Source organism: Pongo pygmaeus, chromosome 16 (assembly GCF_028885625.2).
Source record: "Pongo pygmaeus isolate AG05252 chromosome 16, NHGRI_mPonPyg2-v2.0_pri, whole genome shotgun sequence".
Classification (NCBI taxonomy): Eukaryota; Metazoa; Chordata; class Mammalia; order Primates; family Hominidae; genus Pongo; species Pongo pygmaeus.
In genome coordinates this window covers 41,739,234-41,765,581 of record NC_072389.2, presented here as the reverse complement: position 1 = coordinate 41,765,581, position 26,348 = coordinate 41,739,234, and the positions used below count along the sequence as shown (strand labels likewise).

Here is a 26,348-nt window from a genome sequence, read left to right as displayed (position 1 = left end):
GGATAGGAAAATCAATAGAAGTAGAAAGTACATTAGTAGTTGTCAGGGACAAGGAGAAGAAGGATCGGGAGTGACTGATAATATGGGATTTCTTTTGGAGGTGATGAAAATGTTCTGACATTAGGCAGTGGTGATGGTTGTACAACTTCGTGAATATACTAAAAACCAGTGAACCATATATTTTTAAAGAGTGAAATTTATGGTACATAAATATCTCCATAAAGCCGTTCTTAAAAAAATAGAAGATCAAAATTATGAACTTCTTTCCCTCTATGACTTCCATTTTTTCCATTATAAATACAAAATTTTAAATGTGACCTCACAACATTAAAAGGGATTATTTTTCCAGGTTATGTATCATTTCTCCTGATATAGGACCATTGTTCAGTCCTTCGAAATACTAGTTTTCTTTTGCAAATTTCTGGTAGGCATCTGCTATAGTTTGGTTTACTTGACCTCCTCCAAATCCCATGTTGAAGGTTGGTTCCCAGTGTTGAAGGTGGGGCCTAATGGGAGATGTATGAGTCATGGAGGCAGATCCCTCATAAGTGGCTGGGTGAGTCTTCATATTAATGAGCTCTTGCTCTGTTGGTTCTCTGAAGAGCTGGTTGTTAAAAAGAGCCTGGTATCTCCCTTCTTTCCTCTCTCTCCCCTCCTCCTCGTCTCTCACCATGTGGTCTCTGCACATATCAGCTCCCCTTTGCCTTCTGCCATGAGTAGAAGCTTCCTGAAGCCCTCACCAGAAGCAGAAGCAAGCACCCTGCTTCTTGTACAGCTTGTAGAACTGTGAGCCAAGTAAAACTTTTTTCTTTATAACATACCCAGCCTCCGGTATTCCCTTCTAGCAGCAAAAACAGACTAAGACAACATCTTTATGTATTCCACAAATACGTATTAAACAATAGGGAGGGTGGCATCAACAGTTGTATTGTCAAGGGAGCACCAATAGGGAATATTGTCTTTATTCTTGAAGTGCTTAAAATCTAATTGGAAAAATCACTTAATATTTGTAGGTCTCAATTCCACCATCTGTAAACTGATTGGTAACTTCTTTAGAATCCAGTTTCATCTTGAAAGTTCTATGATTTTATCAGTTCTGCAAATCCAAGAGTTAAATCTGTTAAATTTCTCTCTACTTACAGCCCTAAGATGTTTAAGTAGAGTTTATCAAAAAACTGCGCCTTGGTCCTAATAATAATAACTTATAATCATATTGACAGTGGACATTTTTATGTGGGCCTATTGTAGCAGTTCTATTCTAGGTCAATAGCTACGTGATTAAATTGTTTCTGAAGACCTCTAGGCCTTTAAAGTAATCAAACCACAGAGTGAGAATATCAAGGAAAATAATTAACTTCTTTTATTCACCAGTGATTGTAAGGTACTACTTCCTCCAACAGAGGTTAAATAACCATCTCGTGGTCTAACACAATTATTTCACTGCTGAAATTCCAGCCTCTCCTAAATTACCGTATTTTCTGATATAAGACTTAATCCAGATATTTACTGAAAGAGCCATCAGATCTTTACCTGAAGAGTTATCTAAAAAATAATATACATACATATGTATGCACATATACAAAATATTTAACCTCACAATTTCAATTCTTCACATATTTGCTTTAGGAGGTCCCTGGCTTAAACTCGGTTATCACAAGAAAATAGACAAGAAGGTTATGAAGACCTAGAAGCACCCGTCTCTCCCCACCTCTTTGTAGTAACTTCAAATTGAATAATTTGTTTGGCTTTCAAGATTTTAATCATGGTAGCCTGATGCAGAGGAAAACAGAAGTGACTGGATTCTAGAAATAAATTTAGCTTTCAAAGGGTAGTTGTCAAAAGGGTTTAGAATACAAAATGAGACGTTAGAGAGTAATGGTATCAATTCTTACTCAAGTGACAAAATCACTTCTCTAACAAGCAATGTTCAGCATAATTTAGTAGGCACTTTATGATATTATTACCACGAGCGAGATAATTGTTAACCACTAACAAATAATTATAATCTTTCTACTCCATGGTATCCTTTTGCCTTTTCTTCCACAAAAGCCTTAGTCTTAAAAATAGCACCAAATAATATTGTAAGTTTTTCCTCAGTAACATTCAGTGCTAAAAAGATGATCAGTTCTGACCCACTTCAGATGGCTTCTTAAACCAACTACTTATCAAAATCAAACAAATTAATTTTACTTTCTCAAGACTTTATCTTAAAAATAAAAATTTACTAAACATCCTACCATGGTCACACACTTTAGTTTCCTATGGTTACTGTAACAAATTACCAAAAACTTGGTGGATTAAAATAACAGAAATTTATTCTCTCACAGTTCTGGAGGCCAGAAGTCCAAAACCCTTATCAGTAGGCCAAAATCAATGTGTTAGCAAGGCCATCCTCCCTCCAGAGGCTCTAGAGGAGAATCCATTTCTCATCTCTCTCAGCTTCTGGTAGCTGCCTGCATTCCTTAGCTTGTGGGCACATCACTCCAATTTTCAAGACCAGCATCTTCAGATCTCTCTCTGCTTCATTTTCACATTGCCTTTTAAGTATGTGTGGTAAAAACTTCCTCTGCCTTGCTCTTCTCAGGATGCATATAATTCCATTTAGGGCCCATCCTGGTATTCCAGGATAATCTCTCCATCTCAAGATCCTTAAGTTAATTATATCTGCAAAGACTCTAAGTCTATGTAAGGTAACATTTACAAGTTCCATGGCTTAGGACCTAATATCTTTAAGGGACTTATTTTTCGGCCACCACCATCCACCCTCTGGCCTCAAAGATTCATATCTGACCCACATGCCAAATACATTTGCCCCATCCCAGCATCCCCCAAAGTCCCAACTCATCACAGAATCAACTCAGGTTCAAAATGTCATCTAAATAAGCATCATCTCAAACTCCCAAATCTTACCTAAATTAGGTTTGAGTTAGATTATGGGGATTACCTATCCTGAGGCACTTCTAGATATTTACCACACAAAGCCCTACACACAAATTTTTATAGCAGCTTCATCTATATTGGAAAGAATATAAACAACCTTCAATAATGGACGAACAAACTGTGATACATCCATATAAAGGAATACTACTCTGCAACAATGCAAGTAATAGCATGGAGAAATCACAAATGTGCTCTACTAAGTAAAAGAAGCCAAATTCAAAAGGCTATCTACCACATGATTCCATTTCTATGGCATTCTGGAAAAGGAAAAATAGAGTGACAGAAGGCAGATAGGTGATTCTTATGCACCAGGGCAGGGGGGAAAAACTGACCACAAAAGGGCTAACGGAATTTTTAGGGGATGATAGATGTGTTCAACATCTTGACTGTGGTAGTGGCTACACAACTCCATGTGTTTGTCAAAACTTGCAGAACTGTATAGAAAAGGAGGGAATTTAACTGTATGTAAGTCAAAAATAAATTTAATTAAAATTGGGAAAAAATAATATTTATAATGTTTCACACATTTACTGTAGCCATTGTTCCATAAACCCATGCTGACCTGATACCAAAAAAAAAAAAAAAAAAAAAAAATTACAGGCCTCCCACTTCTCCGGCAGGGGCAGCTGCTGAGCCAGGAGTCACTGGGCATGTGGGACCGCCTCCCTGATGTGATGCAAGATGTGAACCCGGTGGGCCGCCCAATGACCTGTCGCTACAGTCCCTGAAGTGAGTCCCCAGGTTGGGCCTGCCACGTCGGGCTGGCTGTGCCCTAGCCCTGGTGATGGTTGGTCCAGCTGGGGCAGCAGATATTAATGTGCCAGGCAGTGCTGGCAGGTGGAGCCCCGAGTGGACCCTGTGGATCGGATGGACCACGTGGAGTACCACTACAGCAAGGCCATGCCACTCATCTTCATGGGCAGTATGCTCTGCAGCGGCACCATGCTGATGCTCACTGGGCTGGATGCCCACCTTGAGGTGCACCACAGCAAGGAGATGCACATCATCCCTTGTGTGCTGGCCATGCACCAGGCCTGGTCCAAGTCTGGCCACAAGAAACTACAGCTGGACAAGGCAGGCGTGACTGACGAGGTGCTGGACATTGCCATGCAGGCCTTCATCCTGGAGGTGATCTCTAAGCAAAGGGAGCCAGCCCATGTGCTCTCCAACAAGGACCACTTCAGACTCAAGTCCTTGAATCCTTGGTCTACCCGTCACACCTGTTCTCCAACTCCAAGTTCCTGCTTATGGCTCAGGACAGCCATGTCTCCTTGCACTCCTTGATCGCGTGCAAGGTCACTATTGCAAGGTCACTACACAGGCTTCGACCTCAGCAGCTATGGCAACTACCTCACCAAATGGAACAAGGCCATAGAGGTGATGTATGTTCAGTGCAGTGCATGGAGGTGGGCAAGGACAAGTGCCTGCTCGTGTACTACAAGGAGCTGGTGCTGCAGCCTAGGAGCTTCCTCAGATTCATCCTGGACCATCTCAGCATCACCTGGAGCAATGCTGTCCTCCAACATCAAGACCTCACTGGCAAGTGGGATGGCATCTCCCTGTCTAAGATCCAGTGGTACACGGATGAGGTCATCAAGCCTGTGAACCTGGAAGTGCTCTCCAAGTGGACTCACCACATCCCTGGGGACATGGTGCCAGACATGGCCCAGATTGTCCCATGCTGGCTCAGCTTAGCCATGACCCCTATGCAAACACCCTCCCCGACCCCCACTTCCACTATAGCAACCCTGACCCTCATCATCATCAGTAACACACACCAAGTAAGGGACTAAAAAACACCAGTCAATCTGAAAGGATATTTTCAGGTGAACCAGAATAGCACCTCCTCCCACTTAGGAAGCTCATGATTTCCAGATCTCTGCAAATGGCTTTGTTGCCCAGAAGAGAAGAAACTGCATTTAAGTGGAAGTTGGACCCCTTATCCAAGCATATTGCTTGCTATTAGTCGCCAAAACAGGATGGCTAATGAGGAATATATTTGCATATGTTTGCAAAACTGAATCATTGAAAACATACCTTGAAACTCTATCTTTGGATACCCTAGGGTGGAAAGTAATGAGTGTGGAACTCGTCTGGCTTTTGAAACTTAGGTATTTTATATTTTTCCCCTCAAGAACTATTTTTTTTTTTTAAGAAATGGATTTGCCATCCTCCTTAATTTGCAGGACTCCCTTTGTGGCTTTGTTTGCTGGAACAAGGCCCACAGCCTGTGCTTCTCTTACAGATCCTTACTTTGAATTTTAAGAATCTACTTAAGAATTTAATATATAAGGCCTTCCCTGATTCCTCATCAGTTCTAGCTAGTTTTGCAGAGAAAAAAAAATGATTTGAATAAAGTGAACAGGGGCTTAAAATAAATAAACAAAAATTTAAAAATAAATTATATATATCACATAATATTTAATACATGCAATTTAACATACATATCTAATTTTAATATATATTTAAATATATCCTGATGACAATAACAGAGATGTACCCAATATAAAATACATAATCTCTAAGAACATATAAACTATTTTTTGTAGTTCATCTTGAATAAATTTACATATTGTAATCTGATAAAAATGCTTAAAAGTGAAATAAAAGGTAACAAAATAATCCAGTAATTAAATACAAAAATTAAGAAAATGACAACATTTCAACAAGAGAACAAATTTCTGTTGTTTAAGCTACCCAATCTATGGTATTTTGCTATGGCAGCCTGAGCACACTAAGGCACTGGGGATCCTTACATAACTGAGAGCTATGATTAATTCTGAGAGTTGATGATTAATTATTCCTCCAATATTCCCAGCTAGCTAACTAATTCTTCAAGATCCAGGACTGGGCCAACCTCTCCCGAGTTCAACTCTGAGTCTCTTTCTTGAAAAAGCAAGTTCTAAAAACTTCCACAGAAAACAAGTTTGCGGCTGCATCAGGTTAGCTATATATGTTGAGTTTTATGAAGTAATCTAATTTTACTCCAAGGTGTCGAATCTTTTTCCCCTAAATTTCAAATATTTTCTGGTTTTGCTTATACAGAAAATGTCATGAATGAATCTCTCTTATCAGAGAATTCTTCAATGTATGAAATCCTGCTAGAATACCTAAGACATCCTACTAACTCTATGCAATCATAAGTGAATGAACATCTAGAAGTTAAATTTAATTCCATGACCATAATGCTACTAGTCTATGTCTAATAAGCACAGTTACTTTCCAGCCTTTTCACAAAGTAAAAAAGTTTAGAGTACTTTTTTTTTTTTTTCTTTTTTTGAGACGGAGTCTCGCTCTGTCGTCCAGGCTGGAGTGCAGTGGCGCGATCTCAGCTCACTACAAGCTCTGCCTCCCAGGTTCACACCATTCTCCTGCCTCAGCCTCCCAAGTAGCTGGGACTACAGGTGCCCGCCACCACACCTGGCTAATTTTTCTTTTGTATTTTTAGTAGAGACGGGGTTTCACCGTGTTAGCCAGGAAGGTCTTGATCTCCTGACCTTGTGATCCACCTGCCACGGCCTCCCAAAGTGCTGGGATTACAGGCGTGAGCCACCACACCCAGCCTAATATACTTTTTAAAACCATTTAAATATTTCCTTATTCTTTTTCTGCACAAAAATATATGTTCTGCCCCCACTAATCTTTCTTACTTTAATAGGTCACAGAAACCTCATATAAAACCCATAAAAATGATTGGTCACTTTCACTTTGTAATTCTTATAATTTATAAAAATTGTAGGTATAACTACCATCTTTACCACTTTCTTCCCAAATAAATTCTTAGTTATATTAAAATAATGGTATTAATAATCTCATACTTTTTCCCTGTCTTCTGCTTCTTACTCCCATCCCAACCCCCAATTACCAAGCTGATACTTTTAAGAATTTAACAAGGAAATGCAAAAATTTGCATAAAAGTACCTTCCTGAATATGCAGTTCCTTTAAATAATCTCAGTAGTACTCTCAGGAGGTCAAGCAGACTATTTGAAGCCTCAGTAGATGACATGTTTTCCTTACTGTATTAGTTTGAAAAAACTATAGATTTTCAATCTTCTCTAAAAACAACATCATCATCATGATATGGACTATAATTATTCTACAACCACCCACTTTAATAATAAATGCTGGCAATGTTAAAACAACAAATGGAATGCCTTACAATGCATTAAGCTCTTCTCTTATTAAACACAAAATTTTAAATCTTACCACAACCTTTTATTCTTGATTCACAATCAAATCCTTTTGTCAGTTATTCTCAGCACTTAATGTTATTCATTCCAATAAATCCAATCTTAGATGGCTACAAATGCCTTCCCTATTTCTCTATGTGTCTTAAGAGAAACCAGAGGATGAGCAGAGATGGAGCTGTCATTAAGACTATGCACAATACAATTAGGCTTTGTTATATACTAAATTTTGCTAGAATATCCTATTTGTAACTTTTCCCCATTTCTGTTGAACTCTAATAAACAGTAGGTGCTCAATAAATACCTACTGTCATGATGATCATGATAATGAAGATGGTAACACTGGGGGAACACTTATTAGCTACCAGGTACTGTTTCATTTAATTATCATCACTATAATAATAGTAGTGTTTTCTTAAGAAACTAAGGGAGAAAAGTGAAGTATCTTCTCCAAATTGACACAGTCAGGCTGTGAATGTAGGCAGTTTGGCCTTAGACTCTAGGTTCTGAATCACTGCCTCCAAATCATAAAACAAATTACTTTCAAGAACCAATATGTCAATGTTTCACAAGATGCTTAGTTGCAAACAACTTAATCTACTCAATTGAGTTTCAACAAAAAACAAAATTTACTAAAGGTTTTAGACAGTTCGTGGAATTTACCACAGGACGAGAAAGTCGAGTTCAGAGGCCTTATAACCAAAAACAGCATTCCAACCACACCATAGGAGTGCTCCCCTGAAACAGTACAGCAACTTCCAGGACCCTGTCCAGGGTACTGAGCTGTCTCCCCCATGGCATCCAACAACTGGTTACCCCCACTGCAACACTTGCCAAAAGAATGGAGCCTGCACACAAAGCCATTTTCACCCTAAAACCCACCATTCACTACTGAAGTTCAACTTGGCAGATCTGAGTTCATCATTTGATAAAGTTAACATGCAACTACTGGCTGTAAATAAATATAATTTAAAGTAAAAAATATATAAAGTTATATTGACAGTATGTTTAAAATTACAGTCTCAAATAAGAATATGCCCAAGATCTAAAAGAGAAGGTACAATTGTTTTAAAAAAAAGTATGGATTTGGGTTTATAGGTGATTTATTCATCCTTTTTTACTGGTTTTAATGTTATTTATACAAGAAATAAAAATTCAGCAGGAAAAACATACATTTCCTTTGGCATATATACAATATCCTAAAAATGTGACTGAGTTTCACGTATGTTCCCAAAATAACACAACCCAATCAAAAAATACAAAATTCACATCCTGTGAAAGCCCCCAAAAGCTGCAAAAGCCCTAAAAAAAATGCAAAATTTTATAGAACCACAGCTTACATTGCATTAGATTATGTTAGATTCTCCCCAAATTTGAATGTGTGCCCTGCACATTGGCAGCTCTATACAACTGTGTGTCTCAATATTTAGAAATGGCTGAATTTGATATAAGAAGCTTCAATTCTCTTCTCCCCATCAAAATGGCCTCCCCAGACCAGAGGAAGCCAGAAAGGCTGCCTCCCCGATACAAACACCAGCATGATTCAAGACAGGACCCACCTGGGGAAGTGCTCCCTGCCCCTTACTAGAAGGCCAGGCTCTGCCTGGTTCCTGCTAGAGCTACTTGACCTCACCCTGGGGTCTGCCCACGACTTCCAGACCAGCCCTAACCAGACCAGTGAGTAGCACTGGCCAAATACTCTGGCATCCAAGGATAAGTCCCATTTGCTGTTACCCTGGCTCCTCATGTTTCCTCAAGTCTATAACCACAGGCCCCTGAGGTGAAATACAGTCTGCTTCCCAGCTTCTCTGTGTATGAAGATCTTGTCTTTAGAAATCTAGCTAGAATTACAGTTACTCAAGAATTTGCTCATGCCAGGAACCAGTCCCCAAGGCTAACCTGACTGCTGGGCCCTGCTCCCCATGACAGAAGTCCACACAGCTGCTGTGCTTCTATGAACACTGCCTCTCTCTACTCCACAATGGCATGCCAATGAGACACCTGCTTGGGTTTCCTTCCTACCACTTCTATACCAGTTAAAGAGCAGAGAAGGAGGTCTACAGGCAGGTCCAACTGTCCCCACCCCTCCCTCAAGCCCGATGAGAAAAACTGGGTCACCACTAGCTTCACTCTATACGTGACAGTAAAAATGCCAGAAGACCTATTTTGCATATAAACTTTTACCATTAAAGAACATATATTGAAATCTAGTTTTAAGCATAAGCACAATGAAAAAGATCAAAAGCAGGTGACACCATGATGAAAGAAACAAACACTTTACTTTGAAAAGTTTTTCTCTTCAAGTTTTCCACACATAAAATTCTAACCACTTATAGGTAGTCATCATTTCAATGAATTGTGTCAAATGAAACAGGGAAAAGAAAGATACATTCACCATGAGGCTAATTTATGGTCTCACTAAATCCAGCAGACTGAAGGATTTCATTTAGTCTATCATGAATTCTTAGACCAAAGCAATTCTATTAAAAGCCCTTGGAGGAAAAAAAAAAAAAAAAAAAAACTGAACTTGTTGTCAGGTCAAACAACAAAAGCTTTCCCTAAATATTATAATTATGTCAGATACTGCCCTTCACACAATTTTGAATGGCTAGCACCAAGGAATTTGCCCATCTAAAAGGGAGGCCAACAGAATAAATTTTTTTTTTATTTTTACAGAATGTTTATTCTCTGAAATCCAATGCATTCAAAGGATGTTAACACTTAAAATGTTTATCATTTCCACCAACTGCATTATCTTAGTCAACCAAAATAAGCACTTTTATCATAGATGTAGTCAATGATTAATACATTTTTTTAAAGGACCTAAACTTCCCCCAAATTGCAGCACAGGTAGTTCCATTGCATGTTTCACCTAGTAGGTGATTTTTAAAAAATAGCGTGTAGAAATGAATAGTTTCAAACTGAGGAAATATAGTACACCGAGTCATAAAACAACGAAATCAAAAGCAACTGCCACGCTAATAATAAGTCAAAGAAATAGTAATTCTGGCTTGTACAGATACGTGCAGTGTTTTCAAAGCTCTTAACAGTTAACCGCTAATACGTATCTCCAAAGCTTAACTTAGAGTTGGAAGGTGAATTTCACAGTAATGTAATTTTAACCACCATTTACATTCACTTTAATATATTACTAAGACATTTACTCTATGTCACAATGGTGCTTTCTAGTATTCACAATTTACACGTAATTGTACACACATAATCTAACATATGGGACAGTTCTTACTATTACAAACTATCCCTTACAAGAAAAATAAAACCCACCTTACATAGAACTCTGAACATGGTATGACTTAAAACAGATGAACACAACATGGCTTTTAATATTTTAGCCATTTTCTAAATAACAGCATGTAAACTTGTGTATTTAGTATATGAGAGCTACAACTTTATTCACTGAGAAATTATGCATTAATTTTCTTCAACCATCTTTCTCATCTTTACTAAAAAATCTCATGACTTGCTGGTTCTGTTTCAGTGAATTCCAAACTGTATTTTTTGGGTGTGGGGGAAGAAGAGGAGGAAAGGAAGGTGATAAATACACTGTAAACAGAAATAAGTCCCCCCCAAAATTAAGCCTTTAAAAAAATAATAATAATATTTTACTTCTACACTATTTAACACTTAAGAGTCAGTTACAATGTTTCATCTTTAACACTGACAGCAAATAAATTACTGTAGGGTCAGTCCGCCCTACCATCTTGGGACCTAAAATTCTAAATGTGTGAACAGAAGGGTAAATACTTCAATGTTCAATTCTGAAATTCAGAACAATTTATATGATTTGACTAGACTGGTCAAAGCAATGACAAATATAATTCAGTAAGTAGTTGGTTATTTTGCTTTTGGGGGTGGGCAGTCAAAGAACAGAGAGTAACATATGGAATAAGAAAAAAAATTTGTGTCCCATTTTAGCAGGGGGAATCACAGGGAATTTTAAGCCTCTGAAATATATTTCACCTACACACTGAGGTCCAAGATTAAATTTTCAATTTTTTTTTAATTTTTTTTTTAATTATTTTTTTTGAGACGGAGTTTCGCTCTGTCGCCCAGGCTGGAGTGCAGTGGCGCTATCTCGGCTCACTGCAAGCTCCGCCTCCCAGTTTCACGCCATTCTCCTGCCTCAGCCTCCGGAGTAGCTGGGCCTACAAGTGCCTGCCACCACGCCCGGCTAATTTTTTGTATTTTTAGTAGAGACAGGGTTTCATCGTGTTAGCCAGGACGGTCTCGATCTCCTGACTTCGTGATCCGCCCACCTCGGCCTCCCAAAGTGCTGGGATTACAGGCATGACCCACCGCGCCCAGCCGAAATTTTCAATTTTTTAAAGAACCCCCATTCTTTCCTTGAGTATCAAACTGATTAGTAGTCACATGTCCAAGTACAATCACAGTTTTACAACTTGTTGAATGAAATATTAGTAAGGTCAAAAAGACAGACTCAATTGCAAACTAAAAAAAAAAAAAACTACTCAAGTTTTACATTCAGTTTTCAAATCATTTACTAACATGACAACAGATTTTGCTTCAATCACTCTTGTACACACTCACACTCACAACAGGCATCCCAGCCACTAATCTGCTTTGCAATACAAGGCCATATAGTCAGAGATGGCATTCTCCAAGCCAAACTTTAAATAGATTTTAAAAAGTAATTTCTAATTTTACAGAAATGTTTCTTCAAAAAATATTTCCTCTCACTCCCTCATCTCCTATACTGAAGGATGTATAATTTTTTTTTTCCTCCAAGCTAAAACTGAACCCTCAAAATTGATTCCTGGCAGCAAATCTCTGCAAATTAAAACCAAAAACAAAAATAGAAAAAATACACTTAATATGTGTGTGTGGATGGATGGATGGATAGATAGATAGATAGATAGATAGATAGATAGATAGATAGATAGATAGATAGATAGAGATGAATTTTGGGATCCTATCACTCACAACTCCAAAATCCATAATGATTTAAGGATGTACTTTCTCCTGTTTCCTTCCTGGCTACCCTCTCCCCTCCAAAACAGTTCAATATAGCTACAGCTCAAGTTGAATGGGAAGAGAGAGAAGTTTTTGAATAGTTTTGTTGTTTTTTACTTTGGTGATCTGGGTGGCACATATTGCTCTTTGCCATCACTCCCTGCGGTATAGCCCTATGACTAAACTGGCATCTCTGTTCCCTGATTTTTCCAGCTGCTCCCCTGGGAATAGTATGGCCTTAGAAGCCAGAATAATCCTTACTCGCCCTTGCTTCTGGCTTCTCATTAGGTTACTCAAGGGACTTCTCAGGAGCTTCACTGTCTTTGTTTTTGGTGGGAGACATTACATTGGAGCAAAGTTCCCATAGTGGCTACACAAGAACTGAAGATGGCTCTTTAGGGGGCTTTTGGCACACTTCAGCATAACTTAACTTTCAGGGTTCCTGTAGAGCCACGGTGTAGCTACATTTATGTTACTATTACATGGTAAAGCAGTACTTGCCCTCCATGGCTTTGTAGTACTTGGAGGAGAAACTGGTATAGTCGTCTGGTTGAGACCATCTTTCTGAACAGAGGAATCCTCTATTAGATCCTTTTTTTTTGGGCTGAGTTGTGCTTAATGCAGTAGGCTCAGCTGTACATGGAGAACTGGTACTCATATTGAGTTGCTGGGCAGAAGTGCATTCTGTCTTCTCATCTGCAGGCACTGGGCAACTAACTCTCAACTCTTCATTATCCTTTTCTTTGTAGACACCTTTAACAACATCAGACATCCTATTCTCCAAAATGAGTTTAACTGGGATTCTTGATGAACTTCCAGGTAAAGGTGGAAAATTTGAGGCTAGTCAGTCAAACTTTGGTGTTGGAGCCTTTGATTCAGCTGTTGAAGGACGAGGTCTTGAGATTGTCATCATGTCGTCGTCTTCGACCTCTGAAAAGAGTTCTCCTGCCCCTACCATAGTCCCTACTCTGTTCCATCTGCAAAGTGGAAGTCTCCTTTTAAAGTTAAGTTTGCTCCTAATCCCCAGTTACTGTAGGATTATGCTTTCAGTTGAAAAATTTTTTGAACTAGATCTGTTCAATTGTCATCCCCCAATGATACAGAGTCCTCTGTTGAGTGTTCTGAACCACTGGATGACCTAAAATGAGGCTTCAGATTTTTTTTTGGAATGGTCGACCCATATTCATAGCAGCAGCATTTGTTTTATAAGATCCTGGTGAATTAAAGCCATTCACAAAACTACCATTGGGAAAGCAGGCCAGTGGTGTTTCAAAGTAAGGTGCAGGATTTGGAGACCAAGACTGAGGAATAATACTATAGACCGAGAGCTGCTGGTGAGGATTATATACAGGCTGCATAAAGACTGGGGAGGCATACTGTGCTTGAGTCTGAATGGGCTGACTATAGATACTAGAATCCATTAATCAGTAACAATTCTTAGCAAAAAATGTATTGATGGCTTTTATCCTTGCCATAATTGGCTTGCCCTGAAATGTTTTAATTTCTTCTCTTAAGGATTAAACCTATTGTGCTTCTGTGTCTGACTGGAAAGTGATATACCAGCTGCTACTGCGTGCAAACTCACAGCTTATCACTTTGGGGCAGTTTTCAATTTGAACAAAGCTTTCACTTCCTCTATTGGTGTTGTTTCAGGAATCTCTTTAAGAATCACAATACAACGCTTATGACTTGGTCTCACTTTTTTACCCTTCTCATCAATTTGTACCATGGGAGATCTTAACACTTCAAGAGTTACATCAGGGTCTGTGGTCAACTTTTTTATTTCTTCCATGTTAACAACTGTCCAAATTGGGATGAACTGATCACTATCCATTTGAGATATCAAGTAAAGATCGTTTGACAAATTTTCTCCTGAAAAACAGAATTCTAATTGTTTCTTTAGACATTCTTTTAGGTCTTCTGTGGAAATTGCTGAATTGCTTTCTCCAGAAACATCATATATTTGGTAACTCAGATCTTCTGGTCCTAAAATCATCCCATCAGTTGATTCTTCAATGCCTGTAGTATTTCTTGTGGTTTCACAAGACAAAGAACACATTACTTCATATTCTTTACATATATCTTCTGAGAGCTCTGCATTAACCTCAGGATGAGCACCCGATGTGGCTGCTGTTTCATGCCAAGAGCTTTCAGTTCCATGAATTACTGGGGTGGCATCAGTATTCCCAGGAGCAACTTCTTGCCATACTTTGGCATTAGGATTTAAACCAGTTCCTTTAGATGTTACCTGCTCCACGAAAAGCAACATGTCATCCTCTGCTCGGCCCAACCATTCCCAGTGCTGCAACTCTAACTGGGACACCGGCCTGTGCCCCAACAGAATAAATTTGTTAAATAAGTTTTCATTCTGAAATATTAAAAGGTATAATACTTTTACATTTCATTTGCATTTCTATTTTTTTTTTTTCTGAGACGAAGTCTTGCTCTGTCACCCAAGCTGGAGTGCAGTAGCACAATCTCGGCTCACTGCAACCTCTGCCTCCCGGGTTCAAGTGAGTCTCCTGCTTCAGCCTCCTGAGTAGGTGGGATTACAGGCATGCACCACCACGCCTGGCTAATTTTTGTATTTTTAGTAGAAACGGGGTTTCACCACATTGGTCACCATATTGGTCACGTTGCTCTCGAACTCCTGACCTTGTGATCCGCCCACCTCAGCCTCCCAAAGTGCTAGGATTATGGGTGTGAGCCACCACGCCCAGCCTTGCATTATATTCTTGGAACAATACTGGAATTTGCACAAGGCTGATATTACTCTATGCAGACTAGAAAATGTAGGCTTATCCCAGCACTTTGGGATGCCAAGGTGGGTGGATCACCTGAGGTCAGGAGTTCGAGACCAGCCTGACCAACATGGAGAAACTCTACTAAAAATACAAAATTAGCTGGGCGTGGTGACTCATGCTTGTAATCTCAGCTACTTGGGAGGCTGAGGTAGGGGAATCGCTTGAACCCGGGAGGTGGAGGTTGCAGTGACCCGATATCGTGCCGTTGCACTCCAGCCTGGGCAACAAGAGCAAAACTCTGTCACAAAAAAAAAAAAAAAAAGAAAAAAGAAAAGAAAAAACAAAAATGTAGGCTTAGAAAAAAATTACCAAAACATACACAGAAGCATCCAGCTCTTAAAGGATAGAGCCTCTAAAATCTTAATGTGGCACCTCCAAATCCCTGAGACCCAACGCCTCCAGTTCACCTGTCCACCATGTGTATGATGTGCCTTCAGCCTGGTAGTTAAGAGATTAGACGTGAATTCCAGATAATGAGAAGAGGGAAGAGGCTACATCATGCCGCTTATGTTTTTCTGTACACACATCCATTTTCCCCCATTGATGCTCTTGCTATATTCTCCCACTGGTCCAATGTTAGACTGAATTGAAACACTGTGAAGGCAAATGTTCTTCAGAATTGCTTTTAGAATAAAAATATGAAGGAGGATACCTCGGAATTTCCAAAATGACTACATCAAACCTGAATTGTAACAGAATTCTGACAATTATATAATGCCCCGAGAAGAAAACTGAGGAAAAACAACATGTAACTTCAAACCAAAAAACAACAAAAGAAATTGAGAAGGACTGTGTTTTTAAAAAACTAAATTTTAAGCATTCACAAATGTAGGTAGAAGAATCTTTCATTGGTCGTTGCGGGGACTCGCACTGCTGTTTCAGGGGCTCTCAATAGAATTGCTTTGGGCTAGGAGTTCATGAAACCCTTCAGATTTCTGGATTTAGTGAGCCCATAAATAAGTCTCATGTTGAACTTTAATTATTTTTTGGACCACACTTCACTGTGCAGATTAATTTTAATTGAAGTATTCTTTTCTTCATTTGCTTTTCCATTAAACTGTTCTTTTTATTATTATTATTTTCATTTTTGGAGGGACTGGTTCTTTATTTCAAAAAGACTTGTCAATATTCAGTATCAAAACAGTTGCACTATTGATTTCTCTTTCTCCCAATCGGCCCCAAAAAGACCACATCAAAGGAGAGTACATTTTAAGCCAATAAGCTGCAGGATGTACACCTAACAGACCTCCTAGAAACCTTACCAGAAAATGGGCACTGGGTAGGGAAAGAAACTTTAAAAGATCAACAAACTGCCAGCCCACGAACTGCAGAGGCTGTCACAGCCAGATGGGGTGGCCAGGGTGCCACAAACCCAAAGAAGCAAAGTTTCAAAATAATATAAAATTTAAAAAGTTTTGTACGTAAGCTATTCAAGATTTCCCCAGCACTGACTGATACAAAGCACAATGAGATGGCACTTCTAGAGACAGCAGCTTCAAACCCAGAAAAGGGTAATGAGATGAGTTTCACATGGCTAAATCAGTGGCAAAAACAGTTTTCTTTCTTTCAAGGAGGAGGAAAGCAATTAAATGGTTACCTCAACATAAGGGGGACATGATCCATTCTGTAAGCAATTGGGAGGGGGTAGAGATGGGACAAAAATTTTGTCTCAGAGGTCTTACTATCTTAATTTGGTGACTTCTAATGAAAAAATAAAATAGAAATAACATTATCCAAAGATATCTTAAAGCTGAAAACTTGAACAGCACATTTTTTGTTTTTGTTGTTGTTTGGCTAACTCTTCCTGGAATCACCTTTCTGGTTTAGCCAGTACTTTGTAGACAGCAGTGAGGCTTCCCATAGTACAGTCTTTCCCTGGGCTCTATTTGGCTCTCAGTAAGGCAGGCCTATACCTTTTCCTCTCCTCTATGGAGAGGGGAATATGCATTAAGGTGAAAAGTCACCTTCCAAAAGTGAGAAACGGATTAGATTGCTGCTTCAGGGCTGTGGAATTATTTGGAATGTTTGACAAATGGTTGCTACGAAACAGCAAAAAAGGTAATTACAAAATGTGTACATCACAACATGCTTTTTAAAGACACTATGCATTGTGCTCACATTCCCTTAAATGTTGTTTCCAAAGGTGCTCAGCCTCTAGCCCAGCTGGAATCTCTGGGAAGAGGCAGAGACAGTTTGGCGAAAAAGACACAAGGGAGAAGGGGGCAGCAAAAGGAGAAAGCAGCCTTCCATTTAAAGATTGGCCCTCAGTTAAAGGTCAGCTTCGGGCAGGCTGGCCTCAGGTGGAGTCAGGGTCAGAGGGAGGAGCAGCAGCAGGGTGGGACTGGGGTGTTCTACAGCTCATTCAAGTCAGCAGAGTCTGGTCCAGCATCCTTTGTGTACAGAATACTCCTCTTTGGTGCATTTGTTTATCTTCCAAGTCATTTCCAGCATGGCTACCGATCTCTCAGCAAACTCAGCACAGGTCTCTCCTTGAGTTTATCGGTAGAATCTTGATCTCTTCCTCATATTTGTCTTCTTTTTGAGAGTAGTTTTCTTCAGCAGCACTCAGACACTTCAGGTTCTGGTCCATCAGTCTGATCTGCTCATCCATCTCTCGGCAACGGGACCCTGCCAGCTCAGCTCATTCTCTGTGTGTTCCAAGTCTCCTTCAATGATCACCCACTTACAAGCCACCTCTTCATACTTCCTACCTTCCTCTTCTGCAATGTGCTTAGCTTCTTTGAGTTGGATTTCCTGGAGTTCCATCTTTTCTTCATCTTTTAAGGCCTGGTTTTCAAAAACCTTCATACCTGTCTCACTCTCATCAGCAGCTTTTCCCGCTTCTTCCAGCTTTTGCAGGGCAGTGGCCAGGCGCTCCTGAGCACGGTCCAGCTCCTCTTCAACCAGCTGGATCCTAAGGTTCAAGGAGGCCACCTCAGCCTCAGCCTGTTCCCGGGCCCGCCTTTCTCCCTCAACTTCTCGCCGGAAGCGCTCAGCTCGCTCCTCTGCATCATCTGCCTGCTGCTGCACAACCTGGATCTTGCGCTTCACCGCCTCGATGGTGGTGATCCCAGTCATGGTGCCCACCTAGCTACTGCTCGCGCTCCGGTTCCTGCCTCCTCCACTCAGCGTTGCAGCCTCCTCTCCAAAACTGAGTTCTTTAAGACAGGGAATCCTTTTTTTATCTTTATATCTTTTTAACTTTATGTCATCAATATTTAGCACAGTGACTTGCACCTATTAGTCTTCCAAGTGATGACTTAGTGAAGAATGACCCTCCTCCTCTCATTCCCTAACATCCACACCCACATACCAAACACACACACCCATTTTAAGGGAAAATGTAAAAACATTGCAACTCACAGACACAGCGAATGAACATGCATTGAGACAACATGTGAACACATAACAGAGATGCCATTGCTAAAGGAGACGTTTTGCTTCCCAACACCGTGGTGCCTAATAATTAGTGATTTTAAGCTTCACAAGACGAATAAGAGAGTGAGTGCTCCTAATTAAGTGTTAGAAATTTTGGCTATATCAAATACAGAACAAAAACCTAGTATGTTTTGGCCTCTGCTTTCATTTTGATAATGGCTACAATATCACAAAATTCAAGCAACCAACTGTTACCTTTTTAAGAGATATCAACAAATAGTGAGATCGATGGAAACGTTTTCTTAGGGAAAAGATGTTCATGTCCAGACTAAAAATAATGATGCCTAAAAAGAGTACTGTGACCTGTTGATTATATAATCAGTAACTGCTCCCTAACCCAACTCTCTATCTTTACAACATCCAGGAAGATAATGCAGACTAGTCATTGCAGGAAATCTGTAAAAGCCATATACAAGTCCTGACATAGTCAGACCAAATCCAGAACAAGGGAAGTAAAGACGCTCAGCATCATAACATGCCAAGCTTACTAAAAGGCTACATGACTCACCAGCAATCAGTAAGGCACACACTTTAAAATGGCTCTGAATATGGTGACAAACTTGGTCTCATGCAGCCTCACTCTGATCTCATATCCTAGGAATCCAATCTGATAAAACCCAGCCCATCTATCTCTAATAGATGGGGTGAGGTTCGGTTACAAGGGATAGAAGATACAATCCCAAATAACTATAGATTATACAGTACAGAAATGTTTGTCTTTCCCAGTAAGATTTCTCTCTTCCACCACAGCAATTTTGCTCCAGGAAGTCCTTGGGACCCAGGCTCCTGTCAGCTCACCATTCTATCAGGCCACAGTTAAGACTGTGGCATGTGCATTCCAGACAGCAAGACTGAGAAAGGATCCTGAAGAAGAGAGACAAGGGCTGTCTCTTAGGGAAGGCTCTGCATAAAACTAAGCTGCCACATGAAACTTACGCTTACTCTGCAATAGCCAGAACTCAGTCCCATGGCCATGAAAGATACAAGGATGCCTCTGTTCTTGGAAGTCATGTTCTGGTCAAAACTGGAGGATTCTATCACATTAGAAGAATGAGAAAACAGACACCTGGGGAAAACTACATTTTCTATCATGGGAACAGCACTCTATCCAAGTGAACTCAACAATCATAAATGAAGCTACTATAATTCTGAACAATGTAGCACGGCTAAAAGTTGTCTTGATTCACTTTACTTAATAAATTTAAGCCATTTTAAATTCCTACTATATGTTATTCCTTTAAGAGTTATCTCTAATAATTATGAACTTCATTTCACAAACACCATTGGTGAGTAACAGAGTGTAGGACTAGAGATACCACCAAAAAAAAACTTGATATTCATTTGATAAAAGGCAAATGCCTTGCTGATGTTTTTAGTTCAAGACACGATCAATTCCGTTTAGTAAAATATTTACCAACTTTAGGAATAAAGTATTTGATTCCCAAAACACAAACTTTCTTTCTCCTATTCTCTTTCAAGATAATGATAATACTAAGAAAATTTTAAAAACAGCTGATTTTATGAGGTATGGACATTTCATTTCATTTCATTTCAAAAGAGATGCAGGTATACCTAGATTCACCCAACCAACCCATGATAATTTTGTATAAGTTTCCTTCTCAGTCTCTCTTCATTTCATTAAACCCACCAATGTACATTAAATAGCTACACATTTGGAAGCCTCTTCAAATAGGTGGTTAGTTCACTTATTCAGAATTTCAACAAATATTTATCAAGCACCTGTTTGTTGACAATTTCCATGTGCTGGAGAGTGGACTCTCAAAAGAGTATGTGGCACAGGACTCAGCCTCCCCAAGAGTTTTATATTCAAAAGGCATTGCTTCTGGTAAGTAGAAAACACAGTTATTCTCAGAACTAAAGGATTCCCTACTGTCTATCTGAGTATTGTCAATAGCTACCCAGTTCAGTCAGAACCAGATTCTCCAACTGTACCTAAACAAATTGCTAAGAAGTGCTAAGGCCTCCCCCAAAAAAAGCCTTGTTATAATAAGTTCTTTCAAATAACTTGTTAAAAAGGATCTTACTACAGAATGTTATGCAGATAATTTGGGTAACATAATGCTAAAAGAATGAGTCAGGAGCATCATCACTCTTGTAACCTTGACCCTGAATTTGGTCTAAAACTTCTATACATTTTTAGTGGCATGTGAGAACAGATGCTATAACACCTGAAAATGGCAACACTTAAAATTCATAGTAGCACAAAACCATTACTCTTCCCACTGGACCCCTTGAACTTTAATAATGTCTGACCTGGCTGGCCAATAAGTTCTAAAAGCAGGCAGAAGAAACTTGCCAATATTAAATATTGCTGGAATGATTTTTCATTTAGAAAGATGTTACAGGTTCTCTTAAAAACAGGTCACCAATTCTGTGGACACTTAATTTTCTTAAGGCAGTAGCCATTGCAGAGGGCAGGTACCCACCTTTGTTTATGCAAATAGAATCTAGCTGAGAACTAGATTCATATATTCTTATTATCGCTTACACATAAAGCAAACAAAAATACACACCCACATACACACTCACACACAGTTATATATAAACCCATCCAAATCAAAGATAAAGTGTGGCAAAAGAAGTGGATGTGAAAGAAAGCTATTCTTTTTTTCCCAAGTAAATGGCACAAAAGCCAACATCTCATTAACTATCCAAAGAAGATGATATACTATACAACTACGTCTAGATAATCATACATTAATAATTTTCACATTATACAACTGAAAAGATTTATAAAGGCACAATTTAAGAATCTACCTTGCTTAAGTCACTTAAAAGAAGCAAAGTGACAAGAGGAACAAGCAATTAGGCACCTCTCTACAACACCACAATTCGAAGTGACTTCCTACATGCCCCTTGCTTTAGTCGAATATCATTTCAACATGCAATTATCCCTGTGCTTTGATGCAGCTGACATCTGTTTTGTTTTTAATGCAAATACCTACTTACTGATTAAATATTTCCTATATTATAGTTTGTGAACCCTTTCTCATATTTTGCTGATAAACTACTTTAGCAAGATAGCCAATCTTTGAGACCTCTGAGATAATATTCAGCCAGAGGAGCTCCTAAGGTACATGCCCTACTTTGATATGTCAGAGAGCTAAAGCATGTGGCCACACAGAGAGCTGTACAAGGGAGAAGCTCTCATCTTTTCTCTCTCAGACTGTAGAAAGTTTCCTTTTCACAGCTTTACAAAAACACCAGCCTCCAGATTGGCAGGGCATTATCCTGGCACTATATCCTTCTTAAAAGCTTAACACATCCTGTGTGAAAAACAGGAGCTCTTTCTATCCACATGGACAAACTGGAACTCCAAGACAGTAAGTGACTTGCCCAGGGCCATGCTCTTAGCACTGCAGCAAAACTGGCTTTGGAAGCCAGACCTCCTACCTGGTCTGGATCCCCAGGCCAGTATCTTCTGGCCCAGGAAAGGTGATGGCCTCTTCCCAGCATTCAGCTGAAGAAATACATTTCATAAACCATATCTGGTTAATCACTTTGTAAAAGCAATAGAACTGAGTTAAATTTTTTCTCAAACTCCTGGCTTCAAGTGATCCTCCTGTCTCGGTCTCCCCTTTAAAGTGCGGGGATTACAGGTGTGAGCCACCACACCCAGCCCTTTAAGTTTTTTCATTTTAAGTTGATAGATCCCTGATTCTTTACAATTATAGTTATTTTTTAAGTAATATTTTTACTCGTTTATACAAGTTTTTATTTTTAGGAATTTACTAACATCACTCCTAACAAATTGTCAACTTAGATGATATGATCAAGATATAATAAGCCAGGAGTGGTGGCTCACGCCTATAATCCCAACACTTTGGGAGGCCAAGGTAGGAGGATCCCTTGAGAACAGGAGTTTATGACCAGCCTGGATAACAAAGGGAGACCCCCACCTGTAAAAATAATTTTAAAAACTAGGCCAGGCATAGTGGTTGCACACCTGTGGTCCCAGGCTATTCAGGAGGCTGAGGCAGGAGCATCACCTGAGCGTGTGAGGTTAAGGTTGCAGTGAGCCATGATCACATCACTGCACTCCAGCCTAGGTGACAGAACCCAAGACTCTGTCTTAAAAAAAAACAAAAAACAAAAAAACATATATATATATATATATATATATATATATATATATATATACACACACACACATAGATATTTGTGTAAAACTTTAAATATATATATTTGTGTATAACTTTAAAAGGCAAAGTGAAAAGGGAAAATATTAAAAGCATGCCTAACTTTTAAATTCAGGAGATTGCTTGCCAAGAGTTTTTTTTTAATTTAACATACTGTTTAAAGAAAAACAACTTTTACCAAAACAGTGTATTGAACAATAAGAACTTCACTAAAGAGTGATAAAATTTTCCTCATAGAAAGGTTACAGATATCTCTATATTGATCTTCTGTATCTTCCTTCTGGAAGTAAGATCCTTAAAAAAGAATAACTCAAGGATACCATAAATAAAATAAAAAAGAGAACCAACAGACTAGAAAAAAATACTTGCAAATCACATATATAAGGCTTGTATCTAGAATATGTAAATAACTCTTACAGCTCAATAATAAAATGACAACCCAATTAGAAAATGAACAAAGAATGTGGATAGACATTTCTTCAAAGAAGATATACAAACAGCCAATAAACACATAAAAAGATTCCCAACATCATTAGTCATTGAGGAAATAGAAATCAAAACCACAGTGAGATACCACTTCATACCCACCAGGAATATAATCAAAAGGACACAATACACAAGTGTTATTGATGATTCTGAGAAATTAAAACCCTCATACGTTCCTATGGAGAAATGTAAAATGATGCAGCCACTTTGAAAACTAGTTTTATGGTTCCTCAAAATGTTAAACCATATGACCCAGAAATTCTGCTCCAAGGTATCTATCCAAGAGAAACAAAAACATATGTCAACATAAAAATTTATAATGTTCATAGAAGCATTTAATCATAATAGCCCAAAAAGGGAACAACCAAATGTCTACAAACTAATGAAAGGATAAACAAAAGGTAGTATATTCCTACAATGGATTTTTCAGCAATAAGAAAGAATGAGACAACACGAATGAATCCCAGAAACATTACGCTAAGTTAAAGCTAGTCGCATTGTATAATATCAATTATACAAAATGTCCAGATAGGCAAATCAATAGAAACAGCTAGTAGATTAGTGATTGCCTAGGACTGAGCTGAGCCAGTGTGAGAATGGGGAGCCATGCTTGATGGGTACTGGGTTTCTTTTTGGGGTCGTAAAATATTCTGTAATTAGGAAATGGTGACGGATGCACAAGTTTGTGAATATACTAAAAGTCAGTGAATTGTACACTTAAAAAGGGTGAATGTTACACTATGTGAATTGTATATCCATAACAGGTTATAATTGAAAAAAGAATACTTATATAACATACAATACACTTAATTTTACATTGGAATGAAGGAAAGACAGAAGAAGGAATAAAAGGAAGTTATGGGGGAGGAAGGGAGGGAGGGAAAGAGAGACACACACACACAGATCTCAAAGAAGTCAGTCATGATCGTGGGCACGCTTCTAGTGGAACAAGGCTTCAGATGGAATGCATATTAGGTCATATGAAGTAAGCTATTTTATTTTACATATTGTATCAGAAAATTTAAGGCATGTTTCTTTAAACTAATAAATTGGGTATTTCTCACAGCTTATTTTAAATACTGTAAAATTATCTCCTCGTATTCTCCTGTGAACTATATCATCAATGTTCTTCATGTTTTATTTTCCTGACACACCAGATAAGATGTTATTTCCATTGAACACAATCCTGGTCTTCAAACTATCCACATTATTTAAGGATGCCACTTCCCACTGATCCAACAATTTGATAAGATATTATAAGACTGGAAACAATGGATAGGAGTGGAAGATCTTTCCAGTTCATTTTCATGGGTACCAGGAATGATTACACCTACTGTTCACAGATTTCCAGTGACACTTAAAATTTTAACAACGTACTTTTCCAACCTCACAAACATAGGGACCAAGAAAACATCTTCTGTCACAAGTACCACTGATCAACCCAGAAAATGCCACCAAAATGGTAGTAGAGAGTTAATAAATCAACTCCTACTGCTTTAAACCCCAATTCAAAAGTCTCTCTGTGACTTCCAACCTGTTTGGGTTAATCCCTAGACAGGTGGCAACCTTACTAGAGTAAATTAACCACCCCCTAATTGTACAAAAAGAGCTTGCTGGTAATTGACAGGAACACAGCTAAATATGACTGTGCCCTTAGGGAATATAAAATTTACATAACCCCCTTAGAAGTTAAGGGAATGGTGACTTCTAAAACAGAGATTTTAATTTAACAGAAAACATTTTAAAATAAAGTTTAGGTATACTGTCTTTTAAGGAATTGAAACAGACATCATAAGCAGGTAAATACAGAGCTGCTGTGGGAGAAAATTAAATTATCCAAGACTGCTTTTACCCAGAAGCTTTTTAGCCTTCATCCTGTATGGCTTATTTTGGATGATTTTTCAACCAGATAATAAAAAGCAATTTCATTTAAGTGCTGCAGTCACAGAGTTTACCGCATGAAATCCTTCTAAGCTTCATTTCCACATCTCTTTATGAGTACACCTCTAGCATTCGTTCGTTCTCTGGGAAGCATACTTTCCTCCATGTGTGTGCAGAGTCCCAAACTTCATTCCCTTATTCTCACTCACTTCAAGAAGTGGTCAGCTTTGTGGAAATGTAGAAGTCGGACTTTCAGTCATCTTTATAAGCCAAAAAGTGTATTTCTTCCTTTTCCATGAAAAAGAACAGAAATCACATGGGAGGCAGTATATCTAAAATAATGAATCAAAACTTTGAAAGACCCATGCTCAGAAACATATTCATAGTCTATATATTTATATATAAAATATATGTAACACTACACAATGCATGATGCTTTTAAAAAACCAGCATCAAGGTTATCTGCTGTGACTTCATATCAGCAGAGAGAAGAAGGCAGATGGAATTCTGGAACATGAGTAAGATAACACTCATGTCAAAACAAAAACCAAAAAAAAAACTCCTTGTCCTCAAGCATGCTAATGAAGCAAGTGATAAGCTATAGGTTAAATTCCCACTTCTACAATCAAAACTTATCATACAAGCTCTTGAAAAGGGAGTGCATCTGTCATATGTTAATGACTTCAAGCCATTCACTGAACTTTTAGGTGTACAGGAAAACTTAAAAGCACTTCACAACTCCTTGTGGGTATAATTAGCCTGTTGGAATTGTTGGCAATTCTCATTCTGGGACTTTAAAAGGTCACTCCACTCTTTAAGATACCAAATTTGGAGGTACTCTCCCTTCTGGACAGATTAGGCACACCCTGCAATTAGTATACACAGCTGCACCTGTTGCAAAGCCTTCACTGATGTAAATGGGGACAGTCAACAACATTCTAAATTCTTGAGGGATTATTAGACCTTGGAAACCAAGTGATGAACAAATCTGATGTCTGCTATTGAGGTGATGGATGGTGGTCACACTCTGACTACACACAGAAGCCAAAATTTTTATTCTTTTATAGACAATTCCAGCTAACACGGAAACCTCCTCCCTTGACTCTCTCAATCTTGCAAAGGAGTCAACATGCAATTTTGCTATTTAACAGAACTAAGTTTCTCATAATCTAGCTGAGTTTCTACAAAGAACAAAGAGAATTCCAGATTTCTAAAAAAAATACAAGTTACAAAAACAGCATTATTGATTTATATAAACTTTACTAAATCATGGTGAAGTAAAAATGCTGCTAGACACATATGGAGAAAAGTCTTTGCAGTTTATAAATTTGTAGGTCAAAGCTACTCAAATTCTCCTTTAATCTGTTCATCCTTTACGAAAGTATTATACACACTGACAATGATAGTGATTTCACTGCTATAGTATAAAATAATAATATAGATATTTAAAAGAAATGCA

The 26,348-nt window shown here is 38.6% G+C and overlaps 1 protein-coding gene and 3 pseudogenes across 12 annotated transcripts in view; 1 reads left to right on the top strand and 3 right to left on the bottom strand.

The window, feature by feature from the left end:
• The window catches only part of CDIN1 (CDAN1 interacting nuclease 1), a 274,755-nt gene that overhangs the window by 222,661 nt on the left and 25,746 nt on the right, over positions 1–26,348 (bottom strand). The window lies entirely within an intron of this gene.
• LOC129014157 (protein-tyrosine sulfotransferase 2-like) lies at positions 3,707–4,814 on the top strand (annotated as a pseudogene).
• LOC129014152 (la-related protein 4-like) lies at positions 11,040–14,389 on the bottom strand (annotated as a pseudogene).
• On the bottom strand, positions 17,272–18,091 carry LOC129014156 (tropomyosin alpha-3 chain-like; annotated as a pseudogene).